This window comes from Lolium perenne, chromosome 6 (genome assembly GCF_019359855.2).
Source record: "Lolium perenne isolate Kyuss_39 chromosome 6, Kyuss_2.0, whole genome shotgun sequence".
NCBI lineage: Eukaryota > Viridiplantae > Streptophyta > Magnoliopsida > Poales > Poaceae > Lolium > Lolium perenne.
In genome coordinates this window covers 109,828,753-109,846,238 of record NC_067249.2, presented here as the reverse complement: position 1 = coordinate 109,846,238, position 17,486 = coordinate 109,828,753, and positions in this window count along the sequence as shown.

The following is a 17,486-nucleotide window of genomic DNA, read 5'->3' as shown; positions in this document are numbered from 1 at the left end:
CTCCCATCGGGAGCGCTGTTCGCGCACCCGAGAAATTATAAAACTTCAGGAGATAAAAGAAAATATAGCGGCATAAGGCGTGGAGCCTACACCCAAGTACAAGTCCTTGGCTGTAGCCTCGGGGGCTACTCCCATCGGGAATGCTGCTCGCGTGCCCGATGAAATTATAAAAAAGAAAGAAAGAAAGAAAAAAGATAGAAGAGCAAAAAAGTATATTTCGAGTTATAATTAACTCTACATATACTCCCATCGGGAGGGAAATATAAGTCATTTTTGACTCGATAAAATGTGCCATTCCAACAGCCGAAAAAGCACTCGACAATATATTCTCAGAACGCCGAAGTTGCGATCAATTTCTGAATGCCGCAAATTTGCGAAGGTAAGACCCCAGATCCGTTCTGCTGGGCGTGGCATCGCCGAAGACTGCGCTCTGCTACTTTTATCCGTATCAACAGATACGAAGAAAAATCCTAACGGACGCGTTAGGTACTCGATAAATTTTACTGGGACTCGACAGAATGGTAAGACCTTAAGCGGCACCTGTCGAAGTTTACACCAGTATCCCGAGGTCATGTCCAGGGACGTGATCTTGAAGTAGGTTTTTGCGGATTGCCACTAGAGCAGTTAACTAGTACCTGATCCGTCAGATGAACTAGCCCCAACTACCATCATCCCTATACAATATAGATGTTTATGAGAAGAAATATAGAAAAAGTCCAAGCTGTCGAATAAAAATAAACAGTGGAGATTTTCCTTGACCCTACGATTCAAGCAAAATCTCGGGGGCTACTGACATAGGCATCCCAAATGGGCCTGCCAAAGATAGTACCCGGGGTTTACTGAAGGCCCACTACCCGAAGAATAAGAAGATTCGGAAGCCCAAGATATTATTAAGGAAAGCTAGAGTTGTAATAGAAAGTCTTATTTGTAATTTTACGGGATAAGTTAGAAACCTTCCCGGACTTTGTAACTTGTACAGCACGAATCCCTCGGCTCCGCCTCCTATATAAGGGGGAGTCGAGGGACGCGGAAATCATCAAATTATTGTTTACAAACCCTAGTTTTCATAATCGTCGAGTACTTTTCGGCTGAAACCTTCGAGATCTACTTGCCCTCTACTTCCAACTAAACCCTAGCCTACAATCCATAGGCATTGACAAGTTAATACCTTGTCATCGGGAACCTATCCTTGCGAAAATGTACCCAGACCATATCACCAGGCTTGAACAACATCTCTTTGCGCTTCTTGTTCATCCTTGCAGCATTGCTCTTGCCTTTCTTCTCTATCAACCCTTTAGTCTTCACATGGATTTTTCGCACAAAATCTGCCCTCTTCGATGCCTCCATATTAACTCTCTCATGTATGGGTAAAGGCAACAAATCAAGTGGAGTAATGGGTTTGAAACCATACACCACCTCAAAAGGACATAGCTCCGTGGTAGAATGTACCGCCCTGCTGTAAGCAAACTCTACATGCGGCAAACACTCTTCCCACTCCTTCAGGTTCTTCTTGATCATGGATCTCAACAATTGTGACAAGGTTCGATTCACCACCTCAGTTTGACCATCAGTTTGGGGATGACAAGTAGTACTGAACAGTAGCTTTGTCCCCATCTTTCCCCAAAGTGTCTTCCAGAAGTAGCTCATGAACTTCACATCATGATCAGAAACAATAGTCTTCGGGACTTGATGGCGTGTATTTCACACGTTCGTTGGGCAACCCCAAGAGGAAGGTATGATGCGCACAGCAGCAAGTTTTCCCTCAGAAAGAAACCAAGGTTTATCGAACCAGGAGGAGCCAAGAAGCACGTTGAAGGTTGATGGCGGCGAGATGTAGTGCGGCGCAACACCAGGGATTCCGGCGCCAACGTGGAACCTGCACAACACAACCAAAGTACTTTGCCCCAACGAAACAGTGAGGTTGTCAATCTCACCGGCTTGCTGTAACAAAGAGTTAATCGTATTGTGTGGAAGATGATTGTTTGCAGAAAACAGTAGAACAAGTATTGCAGTAGATTGTATTTCAGTAAAGAGAATTGGACCGGGGTCCACAGTTCACTAGAGGTGTCTCTCCCATAAGACGAACAGCATGTTGGGTGAACAAATTACAGTTGGGCAATTGACAAATAAAGAGAGCATGACCATGCACATACATATCATGATGAGTATAGTGAGATTTAATTGGGCATTACGACAAAGTACATAGACCGTCATCTAACTGCATCTATGCCTAAAAAGTCCACCTTCAGGTTATCATCCGAACCCCCTCCAGTATTAAGTTGCTAACAACAGACAATTGCATTAAGTATTGCGCGTAATGTAACTAGTGACTACATCCTTGAACATAGCACTAATGTTTTATCCCTAGTGGCAACAGCACATCCATAACCTTAGAGGTTCTTGTCACCCCTCCAGATTCACGGAGACATGAACCCACTATCGAGCATAAATACTCCCTCTTGGAGTTACTAGCATCAACTTGGCCAGAGCATCTACTAATAACGGAGAGCATGCAAGATCATAAACAACACATAGATATAACTTTGATAATCAACATAACAAGTATTCTCTATTCATCGGATCCCAACAAACGCAACATATAGAATTACAGATAGATGATCTTGATCATGTTAGGCAGCTCACAAGATCCGACAATGATAGCACAATGGGGAGAAGACAACCATCTAGCTACTGCTATGGACCCATAGTCCAGGGGTAGACTACTCACACATCACACCGGAGGCGACCATGGCGGCGTAGAGTCCTCCGGAGATGATTCCCCTCTCCGGCAGGTGCCGGAGGCGATCTCCTGGATCCCCGAGATGGGATCGGCGTTGGCGGCGTCTGGAAGGTTTTCCGTATCGTGGCTCTCGATGCGGGGTTTCGTCACGGAGACTTTTATAGGCGGAAGGGCAGGTCAAGAGGCGGCACGGGGCCCCACACTACGAGCCGGCGCGGCCAAGGGGGGCCGCGCCGCCCTATAGTGTGGCCCCTCCGTGGCCCCTCTTCGTCTCTCCTTCGGACTTCTGGAAACTTCGTGAGAAAATAGGCCCCTGGGCTTTGATTTCGTCCAATTCCGAGAATATTTCCTTACTAGGATTTCTGAAACCAAAAACAGCAGAAACAAAGAATCGGCACTTCGGCATCTTGTTAATAGGTTAGTTCAGAAAATGCACGAATATGACATAAAGTGTGCATAAAACATGTAGATAACATCAATAATGTGGCATGGAACATAAGAAATTATCGATACGTCGGAGACCTATCAGCATCCCCAAGCTTAGTTCTGCTCGTCCCGAGCGAGTAAAACGATAACACGGATAATTTCGGAGTGACATGCCATCATAATCTTGATCATACTATTTGTAAAGCATATGTAGTGAATGCAGCGATCAAAACAATGTATATGACATGAGTAAACAAGTGAATCATATAGCAAAGACTTTTCATGAATAGCACTTCAAGACAAGCATCAATAAGTCTTGCATAAGAGTTAACTCATAAAGCAATAACTCAAAGTAAAGGCATTGAAGCAACACAAAAGAAGATTAAGTTTCAGCGGTTGCTTTCAACTTGTAACATGTATATCTCATGGATATTGTCAACATAGAGTAATATAATAAGTGCAATAAGCAAGTATGTAGGAATCAATGCACAGTTCACACAAGTGTTTGCTTCTTGAGGTGGAGAGAGATAGGTGAACTGACTCAACATTGAAAGTAAAAGAATAGTCCTCCATAGAGGAAAAGCATCGATTGCTATATTTGTGCTAGAGCTTTGATTTTGAAAACATGAAACAATTTTGTCAACGGTAGTAATAAAGCATATGCATCATGTAAATTATATCTTATAAGTTGCAAGCCTCATGCATAGTGTACTAATAGTGCCCGCACCTTGTCCTAATTAGCTTGGACTACCGGATCATCACAATGCATTGTTTTTACCAAGTGTCACAAAGGGGTACCTCTATGTCACTGTACAAAGGTCTAAGGAGAAAGCTCGCATTGGATTTCTCGCTATTGATTATTCTTCAACTTAGACATCCATACCGGGACAACATAGACAACAGATAATGGACTCCTCTTTTATGCATAAGCATATAACAACAATTAATAATTTTCTCATTTGAGATTTGAGGATTGTTGTCCAAAACTGAAACTTCCACCATGGATCATGGCTTTAGTTAGCGGCCCAATGTTCTTCTCTAACATATGCATGCTTAACCATATGGTGGTAGATCTCTCTTACTTCAGACAAGACGAACATGCATAGCAACTCACATGAAATTCAACAATGAATAGTTGATGGCGTCCCCAGTGAACATGGTTATCGCACAACAAGCAACTTAATAAGAGATAAAGTGCATAATTACATATTCAATACTATAATAGTTTTTAAGCTATTTGTCCCATGAGCTATATATTGCAAAGGTGAATGATGAAATTTTAAAGGTAGCACTCAAGCAATTTACTTTGGAATGGCGGAAAAATACCATGTAGTATAGGTAGGTATGGTGGACACAAATGGCATAGTGGTTGGCTCAAGTATTTTGGATGCATGAGAAGTATTCCCTCTCGATACAAGGTTTAGGCTAGCAAGGCTTATTTGAAACAAACACAAGGATGAACCGGTGCAGCAAAACTCACATAAAAGACATATTGAAAACATTATAAGACTCTACACCGTCTTCCTTGTTGTTCAAACTCAATACTAGAAATTATCTAGACCTTAGAGAGACCAAATATGCAAACCAAATTTTAGCATGCTCTATGTATTTCTTCATTAATGGGTGCAAAGCATATGATGCAAGAGCTTAATCATGAGCACAACAATTGCCAAGTATCACATTACCCAAGACATTTATAGCAATTACTACATGTATCATTTTCCAATTCCAACCATATAACAATTTAACGAAGGAGAAACTTCGCCATGAATACTATGAGTAGAAACCAAGGACATACTTGTCCATATGCTACAGCGGAGCGTGTCTCTCTCCCATAAAGTGAATGCTAGGATCCATTTTATTCAAACAAGACAAAAAAAACAAAAACAAACCGACGCTCCAAGAAAAAGCACATAAGATGTGATGGAATAAAAATATAGTTTCAGGGGAGGAACCTGATAATGTTGTCGATGAAGAAGGGGATGCCTTGGGCATCCCCAAGCTTAGACGCTTGAGTCTTCTTGATATATGCAGGGGTGAACCACCGGGTGCATCCCCAAGCTTAGAGCTTTCACTCTCCTTGATCATGTTGCATCATACTCCTCTCTTGATCCTTGAAAACTTCCTCCACACCAAACTCGAAACAACTCATTAGAGGGTTAGTGCACAATATAAATTGACATGTTCAGAGGTGACACAATCATTCTTAACACTTCTGGACATTGCATAATGCTACTGGACATTAATGGATCAAAGAAATTCATCCAACATAGCGAAAGAGGCAATGCGAAATAAAAGGCAGAATCTGTCAAAACAGAACAGTTTGTATTGACGAATTTTAAAATGGCACCAGACTTGCTCAAATGAAAATGCTCAAATTGAATGAAAGTTGCGTACATATCTGAGGATCATGCACGTAAATCGGCTTAATTTTCTGAGCTACCTACAGGGAGGTGGACCCAGATTCGTGACAGAAAAGAAATCTGGAACTGTGCAGTAATCCAAATCTAGTACTTACTTTTCTATCAACGGCTTAACTTGGCACAACAAAACACAAAACTAAGATAAGGAGAGGTTGCTACAGTAGTAAACAACTTCCAAGACACAAAATAAAAACAAAGTACTGTAGGTAAAATAACACATGGGTTATCTTCCAAGAAGTTCTTTCTTTATAGCCATTAAGATGGGCTCAGCAGTTTTAATGATGCACTCGCAAGAAATAGTATTTGAAGCAAAAGAGAGCATCAAGAGGCAAATTCAAAACAAATTTAAGCCTAACATGCTTCCTATGAAAAGGAATCTTGTACACAAATAAATTCATGAAAAGCAAAGTGACAAGATCAGGAAGATAAAACAAGTGTAGTTTCAAAAATTTCAGCACATAGAGAGGTGTTTTAGTAACATGAAAATTTCTACAACCATATTTTCCTCTCTCATAATAACTTTCAGTAGCATCATGAGCAAACTCAACAATATAACTATCACATAAAGCATTCTTATCATGAGTGTCATGCATAAAATTATTACTCTCCACGTAGGCATAATCAATTTTATTAGTTGTAGTGGGAGCAAATTCAACAAAGTAGCTATCATTATTATTCTCATCATCAAATATAGGAGGCATATTGTAATCATAATCAAATTTATCCTCCATAACAGGCGGTACTAAAAGACCAATATCATTATCATAAATAGGAGGCAAAGTATCATCAAAGTAAATTTTCTCTTCAATGCTTGGGGGAATAAAAAGATCATGAAAACCAGCTTCCCCAAGCTTAGAACTTTCTATATTATTATCAACAATGGTGTTCAAAGCGTTCATACTAATATTACTACCAGCATGCAAATAAGATTCCATAGGTTTTTTAATTTTCGCATCAAACAATCCATGTTTTAAATCAGGAAATAGAATAAGAAGATCATTCTTGTCCATTATGCCAAACTAGTGTAATAAAAACATGCATGATATTAAATAAAGTAAAACAAGTAACTAATTTTTTTTGTGTTTTTGATATAGCAAACAAGATAGCAAATAAAGTAAAACTAGCAACTAATTTTTTTGTATTTTGATTTAGTGCAGCAAACAAAGTAGTAAATAAAACTAAGCAAGACAAAAACAAAGTAAAGAGATTGAGAAGTGGAGACTCCCCTTGCAGCGTGTCTTGATCTCCCCGGCAACGGCGCCAGAAAAAGAGCTTGATGGCGTGTATTTCACACGTTCGTTGGGCAACCCCAAGAGGAAGGTATGATGCGCACAGCAGCAAGTTTTCCCTCAGAAAGAAACCAAGGTTTATCGAACCAGGAGGAGCCAAGAAGCACGTTGAAGGTTGATGGCGGCGAGATGTAGTGCGGCGCAACACCAGGGATTCCGGCGCCAACGTGGAACCTGCACAACACAACCAAAGTACTTTGCCCCAACGAAACAGTGAGGTTGTCAATCTCACCGGCTTGCTGTAACAAAGAGTTAACCGTATTGTGTGGAAGATGATTGTTTGCAGAAAACAGTAGAACAAGTATTGCGATGATTGTATTTCAAGAAAGAGAATTGGACCGGGGTCCACAGTTCACTAGAGGTGTCTCTCCCATAAGACGAACAGCATGTTGGGTGAACAAATTACAGTTGGGCAATTGACAAATAAAGAGAGCATGACCATGCACATACATATCATGATGAGTATAGTGAGATTTAATTGGGCATTACGACAAAGTACATAGACCGTCATCCAACTGCATCTATGCCTAAAAAGTCCACCTTCAGGTTATCATCCGAACCCCCTCCAGTATTAAGTTGCTAACAACAGACAATTGCATTAAGTATTGCGCGTAATGTAACTAGTGACTACATCCTTGAACATAGCACTAATGTTTTATCCCTAGTGGCAACAGCACATCCATAACCTTAGAGGTTCTTGTCACCCCTCCAGATTCACGGAGACATGAACCCACTATCGAGCATAAATACTCCCTCTTGGAGTTACTAGCATCAACTTGGCCAGAGCATCTACTAATAACGGAGAGCATGCAAGATCATAAACAACACATAGATATAACTTTGATAATCAACATAACAAGTATTCTCTATTCATCGGATCCCAACAAACGCAACATATAGAATTACAGATAGATGATCTTGATCATGTTAGGCAGCTCACAAGATCCGACAATGATAGCACAATGGGGAGAAGACAACCATCTAGCTACTGCTATGGACCCATAGTCCAGGGGTAGACTACTCACACATCACACCGGAGGCGACCATGGCGGCGTAGAGTCCTCCGGGAGATGATTCCCCTCTCGGCGAGTGGTGCGGAGGCGATCTCCTGGATCCCCGAGATGGGATCGGCGTTGGCGGCGTCTCTGGAAGGTTTTCCGTATCGTGGCTCTCGATGCGGGGGTTTCGTCACGGAGACTTTTATAGGCGGAAGGGCAGGTCAAGAGGCGGCACGGGGCCCCACACTACTGCGGCGCGGCCAAGGGGGCCGCGCCGCCCTATAGTGTGGCCCCTCCGTGGCCCCTCTTCGTCTCTCCTTCGGACTTCTCGGAAGCTTCGTGAGAAAATAGGCCCTGGGCTTTGATTTCATCCAATTCGAGAATATTTCCTTACTAGGATTTCTGAAACCAAAAATAGCAGAAAACGACAAGCGGCACTTCGGCATCTTGTTAATAGGTTAGTTCCAGAAAATGCATGAATATGACATAAAGTGTGCATAAAACATGTAGATAACATCAATAATGTGGCATGGAACATAAGAAATTATCGATACGTCGGAGACGTATCAGGACTCCATGTAGTCGAACAATCTCCCTGAAAAACAGGTTAGCAATATGCGACGCATTGTCGCTTTTGTGGCAGGCAATAAATTGTGACATTTTAGAAAATCTGTCCACTACCACAAATATAGAATCATGGCCTCTTTTAGTACGCAGCAAACCCAACACAAAATCCATACTAATACCTTCCCAAGGTGTAGTAGGTGCCAGTAATGGAGTATACAAACAGTGAGGCTTCAGCTTGGACTTGGACTTGTTGCAAGTAATGCACCTCTTCACATACCTGTCCACGTCCCGCCTCATCTTTGGCCAATAAAAGTGATCAGTGAGCATGAGTAGCGTCTTCTCACGCCCAAAGTGACCCATCAAACCTCCAGCATGTGATTCCTGCAATAAGAGCAAACGCACAGACGATTCTGGAACACATAGTTTGTTAGCTCTAAACAAGAACCCATCGTGTATGTGATATTTTTCCCATGCTTTACCAATAACACATAAGCGGTATGGTTCAGCAAAATCATGATCAGTCGCATATAAATCACATAACACCTCTAATCCAGGAATTTTAACATCAAGATGAGTTAACAGCATAGTCTTCCTAGATAGAGCATAAGCAACAATATTATCTTTTCCCTTCTTATGCTTAATAATATACGGAAAAGACTCAATGAACTCAACCCACTTAGCAAGACGCCTATGCAAAGTAGATTGGGCTTTCAGATATTTCAAAGCTTCATGATTAGAATGTATGATAAATTCTTTTGGCCACAAATAATGTTGCCAAACCTCAAGAACTCTAATTAAAGCATACAATTCTTTATAATAAATAGGATAGTTCAACTTAGCACCAGAAAGTTTCTCAGAAAAATATGCAATTGGGCGACCCTCTTGCATCAACACACCACCAATTGCAATACCACTAGCATCACATTCAATCTCAAATTGCTTATTGAAATCAGGAAGTGCAAGCAACGGTGAAGAAGTTAACAATCATTTCAGTTCATCAAAAGCATGATCTTGGGCAACGCCCCACTCAAATGCAACACCCTTTTTAGTCAATTCATTCAAAGGTGCAGCAATAGTAGAAAAATTGGGCACAAAACGGCGATAAAACCCAACTAGACCATGAAAACTTCTAACTTGACTCACATTCATGGGAGTAGGCCAATTTTGAATGGCTTCAATTTTAGACACATCTACTTCTACTCCATGCTTAGAGACAACATAACCCAGAAATATGACCTTATCTTTGCAAAATGTGCACTTCTCAAGATTACCATAGAGTTTACTATCACACAACACTTGCAAAACATGTCGAATATGTATATGAATGGATCGTAGCGAACAAGAGGGGGGTGAATGGCGCTACGACAAGTTTTAACCTTTTTCAATTTTAGCGCAACGGAAGGTAAAGGTGATAACTTTAGCAATAGTGGTGTTCCTACAATGATGCTAGGACAAGTGCAACAAGTAAAGGAATCAACAAGATAGTAAGAGTAAGGAGCGAGACAACCGGAGGGCGCGGAGGCGAGACGAGGTTTGTTTACCGCAGTTCCTTCCACAATAGGAAGTACGTCTGCGTTGAGGAGGTGCTAGTCTCACACAAGAGACTAGACGGCCACACCACGAAGGAAGGCCTCACCTTCTTCCTCGAGAGAGCTCCACGGAGGTGCTCTCCCTCTTCCACTAAGGCACCGGTCGAGGCGGTGATTCCTTCACAAGGTTGGGCGAGCTCCACACACAAGGATGCTCCCAACACCCTATGGAGCTAGTACATCACCAAGCTAGCTTCCATAGCTGCACATCTCCAATGCTCCACCATAGGAACCCTTCCAATGCCCCACCAAGGAACTCTTCCAATGCTCCACCAAAGGAACCCTTCCAATGCCCCACCAAGGAACTCTTCCAATGCTCCACCAAAGGAACCCTTCCAATGCCCCACCAAGTTACTCTTCCAATGCTCCACCAAAGGAACTCTTCCAATGCTCCACCAAAGGAACCCTTCCAATGCCCCACCAAGGAACTCTTCCAATGCTCCACCAAAGGAACCCTTCCAATGCCCCACCAAGGAACTCTTCCAATGCTCCACCAAAGGAACCCTTCCAATGCCCCACCAAGGAACTCTATGCTCCACCAAAGGAACCCTACCACCAAGATCCACTAAGGAGTACCACGAATTGGTGAACTTTCTCTCGGTAGAATGATAGATCGGGGTCTCCTCCACCACCTCTCAAAGTATGAGCAAGATTGGTTGGGTGGATGAGGAGATCCCCTCAATTTTGAGCTCAGCAACAATGGAGGAGAGAGAGAGGAGAGCCAAATCGGGCTGGAGAAGAAGGGGCCTTTATATAGGTCCCTCCAAATCCAACCGTTGGATGCTATTTTTGCCTAAGCGGTACTACCGCTTCTAGGAAGCGGTACTACCGCTCTGAGTTCGAATCCCCACAGAACTTGTCCACGTGGACACATAGCGGTACTACCGCTCGCGGTACCGCTTGAGGTACCGCAATAGGGTCCAGACCTTACTGGATCCAAAGCGGTACCAGAGCGGTACCAGAGCGATACTGCCGTAACGCGTTACGGTACTTTGAGCGGTACCGTGGGTGGTACTACCGCTCAAGGTACCATAAAGGTACCGTAACGTGTTCTGTGGGACATTTCCGCGTGCAATCCCCAGAGCGGTATCTCGGGCGGTACCAGTAGGGGTAGCGGTACTACCGCTCCTGGTACCGGTAGTACCGCTATGGCTAAAACAGCTTTTTCCTCTTTTCCTCTCCCACCATGTTACCTCGCGACACACACACAAAACCAGAAAGCCTAAGAACTTCGCTTCGGTCTTCTGATCATAATGTGTTCGGCGAGGGTTCCGTGCATCTTGCAAACCTATCAATGACAAACTTTGTGCACGGTTAGAATTGTTCGAGTGTTGTTATCAAACACATAAAACACGGGATATGGATCTTGCTCTTACAATCTCCCCCTTTTTGGTGTTTGATGACAACACACGAATTTGCAATAATTCATAGGATATTATGATACGGTATTTGGTTTGTAAAGGTAGATGAAGCTCCCCCTAGATGTGTGCATATTTAGAATTTGCATTGGTATACAAATACACACATCCTAGAGAGAAACTCCCCCTAGATTCTACAAACCAAGCACAAGTGCTAAGAAGAACATATGATAAGATCATGTAGCACAAGTGCACTATGGAGGCAAGTATATTTGCATATAGGGGAGTTTGGGTGAACCTTTTCATACCTTTGCCTTGAGAAAACCCAAACTCATAATAATAAGAGCCTCCATATGAATGATGTAGCCAATCAAAGGATAAATAATGGAGACCATTAAGCTACGAACGATTAAGTCTTAATACAAACGGGGGGATCGGGAGATCCACAAATAGAGTAGCAAACACACATACGAATAAAGTTCTGAATAACTAGGGGAAGGTTTGATGCCAAGGCCGAAAGAACCAAAACGAAGCCACCAAGCCCTTGGCATCCCCATGCAAATTCCCGTCCTAATAGATCAACTTCTCCCCCTTTGGCATCGAGACACCAAAAAGGGAGAAGGAGCATACTAACGCCCCAAGGGAATCACTCGTCATCATCATCCTCGTCATCGTCATCCTCGTTCTCATCACCCTCATCCTCGACGTCCTCCTCCTCCTCATACTCGCCTTCATCATCTTCTTCTTCTTGGGCAAGGCCCTTGCCATGAGGTGGCTCGGGGATGGATTCCTCAGAGCTTGACCAAACGAGCTTCGACTTCCACTCACCGGGAGGAGTGATGTTGTCCTCGGAGCCCTCGGAGACCGGAAGTTGCATGTGCCTCATCATTGCCTTTTGGCGTTGGCGGATCTTCTTGTTGTCGTGATGAGTTGATACATCCTATCTTCAAGATCCCTCTTGAAGCAAAAGGACTTCTTGAGGCGAGCGGTGAGCTTGGCGAAGAGGCCCTTGGTCTTGACGGAGTTGGGCACATAGTCAGAGTCTTCGCTATCGGCTTCGTCTTCATCCTTGTCCTTGGGAGCTCCCTTGCCAAACCTTGGAAGTTCATGGTCCTTAACAAGAGGACTCTTCTCCTTGTGGATGGTGACGTTGGGGCGGCATTGTTGAAGAAGATCTTCGCGGCCCTCTTGATCCCACTTGAGACAAATGAGCCTCATGAGGTAAGGAGCGTACTGAGGAAGCTTGGGAAGGAACGCACAATCACGCATCTCATGCCAAATGTAATCCATGACGTCCAGTTGCTTGCCGCGGCCCCTCAAGTCATGAGTGCGCACAAGGAACCCATGCACCTCATCGTGGTTGGTATGCTTGGGGTTGATGGTGCTGCGGTAGATGCGGTTCATGATGTCGTAGACAGGTAGAAGGCCTTTGGTGCTTCCACACAACATCCTCCCTCGAATGTAGAGATCGGCCATTTTCTCCTTGGCCATTGGCTTGGCTTGGAGATGAATGCGGAAGGTGTTTGAGTCGTCTTCGGGGAGCTCATAACCAATGCTTCTAGCAAAGTCTAGCCATGAGGCCTCCATCACATGCTCCCTTGTCATCCACTTCAAGGTGCGATAGCCTCCTTCATCCTCAAGAAAGACAACCGTGGCATAGAATTGGCAGATTACCTCCTTGGAGAAATCGTGAGAGAAGGTCATCAAAGGTATGAGTCCTTGTTCATCACATATCTCTAGTGCTTCTCCAAAGTAGTCGAGGTCGGAGTTGAGCTTGTCCATACTGATGGAGTATTGGGGGCAACATTAGAACTCTTTGGCCCCATAGACCTCATTGTAGATCCTCTCTTGATTGACATGATGAAAATATTTATTGGGGCATTGACGAGTATTTCTCGGCAGCAAATAAGGATTAGCCCCTCGCACTTCCATGAACTGGCCCTTTTTGATATCAAGCATTGATCTTTGAGGGCCCCTTGCCCCTGCTACAGCTTCCCTCTGTCGCTTGGTGGTCCTTGTCAGTATGATCTCCTCTTGCTCTTCATCTCGATGACAACGAGAGGATGGCTTGACCTTGCCACCACGGGTCTTAGGTGCTCCTGTGAATAGCAAAGATTTGGGAGGGAATAGGGGATGAGTGCACAAGCCGAGAAATTAAGGATCAAGGAGGATACTAACAAGCAACATTGGTGACTCTAGACAGAGCGGTAGTACCGCAATTTCAATCCGGTAGTGCCTCTTTGACCGGTAGTACCGCTCGAGGATGAGCGGTACTACCGCTTAAGCTCAGCACATCCAGATCGAGATCGAGTTCATGGCAAAAATCGATCTAGTGTCACACATTGTACTACCACTTAAGCTCAGCACATCCAAGAAGGCTTCTCCACCATAAATCTCCATCAAACCCTAGCCTATGCATCTAGGGAGTTCAACACACCCTAGAGAGAGAGAGATTTGGGTTCATACCGGAGGACATGGCGGAGAAGGAGGTGGGGAAGCTTCTCCACAGAGGATATTTGGCCGGCGGCGGCTGGAGGAGGAGATCGGGGCCGGTCTCCTCGAGGTCTTGAGTTTGGGAGCTCCTTTGCTTCGAGGTGGGCAGGGGATTTGTGGTGGTTTTGGGAAAAACGACCTGCCCGGTACCTCTAGTCAAAAGATGCAAGCGGTAGTACCGCTCGTAAAAGCGGTAGTACCGCTTACCAGTACATACCGGTACTTAGGGCGGTAGTACCGGTCTGGGGATAATATTCAGTTTCATCAGATAACTGCCCCAGAGCGGTAGTACCGGCCTGAGAAGCGGTAGTACCGGCTTCCAAACTCAAACACACTCGGAAGTTGGTGTAGACTTGTGCTTTTAGACTGAGTTGGCTCAAGAGATAGATGATGGCTTAGGATTAGATGATGGAACTGTTAAGGTACTACCCAACCAAGCTTGCAAGAATCAAAGCAAGAAAAGCCAAGCTTGGGTGAATCTCCCGTGAAGAAACAAAGAGAAAAGAAGAAACGAAAAACAAAAACAAGAAGAGAAGAGAAAAGAAAGACAAAAGGAACAAAAACTCCTCAAGGAGGAGGTTTGGTGGCCGAAGCCACCGTGTAAGAGTTTGGTAGTGTGAGGTCGCGTAGAGACCTAGGACTCACGACTACAACTCAACATGAAGCTCATAGTCACTTGATTGACGAATAGCATATGCTTTGGGTTTCTTTGTGCATCATGGGGGGAGGGATAGCTCAATAAATTTAAACCGCACTCCCCCTATGTTCATGCGTGCTTTACATCTAGACATATGGAGCAATAGTGGTATGAGTATCCACTTATGACACAATGTCCGGATGAGAAGCACAAAGGTAGAGAGACAAACCTTGACGATTATCGATAGAGAGAGAGTCCATTGTCTTGTCGGGCACATTTGGGAAGAATTGATGCTTGGGATTGCTATACCGTTGGACCCCATCATATCTTGCTCTTGAGTATGTCTTGTACTTTGCTTGAATTATGGAAGAGTCTTGACGCTTTAGCACCCCGGCGAGAATAGATCAAAAGGATAGGTTCTTGTGAAGTTCCTTGATCTTCATCATGATTTGGGTCCTCGCCTTGACCTCATTGTTGTTGATGCCGAACTTGAGGTTGTGGAAGAGGTGACCTAGCACTCGGTTGTCCAATGGAAAAGACTTGGCCTTGTGGTGTAGATGGCTCCACATAGGTGGAACTTCGTCCTTCCCCGGTACTCATAGAAGGTAGCTTTTGAGATCGGCGAGTGCCAACACTCATCCTTCCTATGGTAATCGGGGGAATTGCATCTCCTTTCTCACAAGAAGCACTTCGCCTCCTCCAAAGAACTATCATATCCATCGAAATGTCTCATCACACAATACCACAAACCTCACAATAGACTCATACTCCATCATCATGCTTGAGTGTCTTCTTAGGTTTGTTTCTCATTTCCGGCAACCCTATGAGGTTAGGGTAAGAGTATGGCTAGGAGCAAAAGGTGGATTCCTTCTTTGCCAATGAAGATATCCAAGATCTTGAGCACAAACTCCGTTCCATTGTTGCTTCTTCTTGCAAGGATTATGTCATAGAATTTGTATTGAAATTGTTTGAGAAACTTCATCATGGTTCATTTCTTTCAACACAATTCCTACAAAACACAATCTCTACACAAAGAAGCAAATTCCATTAGTCCGAGGTCGTGGCCTCTTGAAGAGACTAGCTCCACAAGAGGACCACTACATGTTCATAATAGTAGGTACAAAGACCCAAGAGTATAGAGCAATGAACAAAGAGTACATATGTAAGAGTCTTGACAAGGTAGGACTTGATCACCACCTTGTCAAGGCTCCAATACCTTTAAGCTTGCTTGTGTCGTCGTCATGAGAGAGATAGATATAAGGACTTGATGACGACAACGAATTCCTTGCTTCCGGACATAAGACTTGTGGCTTCAAGATAACCACCCAATAAGCATCTCCGAAAGCAAGGCCCTCCATGGATCAAGAGATAGACATAGGAGCCCATTTCACAATGGGCCCTATCTTCGCATTCTTCTCTTCATTGATCCTTCTTTCTCTCTCGATTTTCTTTGGCATAATTGCCACTTCTCCTTCATTGCATAAGTCCTCATAGGCATCGATGACTCCTTCCAAGAATTGGATATAGACTTGGAGACTCTCAATCTCGGACTTCAAGTTGTTAGCTTCATCTTCACGATCCAATAGAGCTTCCTCAAGAAGAGAATTCCTTCTCAAGAGTGAATGCTTGTGTCTCTCCAAAGTGGCAATGTCGTCCTCATGGTTACGGCAAATGTAATCCTTGCTTGAGCGTTTGTATTCTTCTATGGCTTCATCTTGCATAAGCTTGATCACCATAAGTTTGTCCTTGCTTCTCTTAAGATAAGCAATTTCATCCTCATGGTTACAACAAGTGACCTCTTCTTTGCTCAAACGAATCCACTCCAACAAGGATTCATTTTGCCTTTCATTCACTTCAACTAGCTTGGCCTTGTGTTTCTTTAGAATGGCAATCTCTTCTTCATGATCACAACATTGCACCTTCTCTTTACTCAAGCGATGGTATTCATCTAAGGCCTCCTCTTGAGTCGAGATGACATCCAAGAATTTTGCATTGTGTTTTCTCAAGAAGCAAACTTCGTCAAGGAGCTTGTCACAACATGAATTAGGACCTTCATCTTCTTTCGTCTTGGCAAAGGTTGCAACATCCTCAATTGACCATTCATGATTTTCTTCAAGGTAGTCCTTCTTTGCCTTGAGCTTGTCCAACCAACCAAAAGCATAATCTCGGTCCTTGATGATAGGGCAAAGGTGTCCGATCTTTCGATGAGATGGGGATAAATCGATTTGTTGGTGGAGTTCGTGCTTGACGATCCGACTACACGTGCAAAGCTTGTGCGCCAATGCAATCGCTAGGACAATCTCCGAGAGTTACTAATCTTGCGGGAGCACGATCAGCCTGACCAGCAAGGGTCTTAATTCCTACCTGAAATCGAGAACAAGTAAGAACTAAAGATGCAATCAGAATATTGCGAATAGAGATGAAAGCTTGATTGGTAATGGTGGGATTCCGAATAGTCGGTCTTGTTCTGGGCGTTGGCCTCAAAAGAAGTACACGAAGTTGCAGCAATTGGCTAACTTTCAATCTAATCAAAATACAAGTCTAAACCTAGCCGGCGGCTAACTATTTATTATACAGATGAGAGAGGAGGAAGTTGTGTCGTGTTGATTGTGAAATCCGGAGTCGTCCACGACATGCTGCTGGGCCGACGTAGGATAAATCTGGCCCACAGCCTGTACTTAACGCTGCCATGAAGTGGTGCATCGCATGGCACGGTCGGCCACACCCGGTCTGCACTTGCCTGGAGCATGCATGGATTTGCGTAGTAGATGGCCATGTTGCCTCACGTGGCAATGCAATGACTTGAGTGCTCAGGCAGCTACAAGTGATTAGAAATCATTGTACGTGAATGTATAAAGAGCTGGATACACGCGCGTATATTCGTCTCTTCGTCCAACTGGCCCGATCTCCATCTCGCAATTTAATAGGTGGGTTGTACATGTCTTCCTTATTTCTGCAGGTAATAA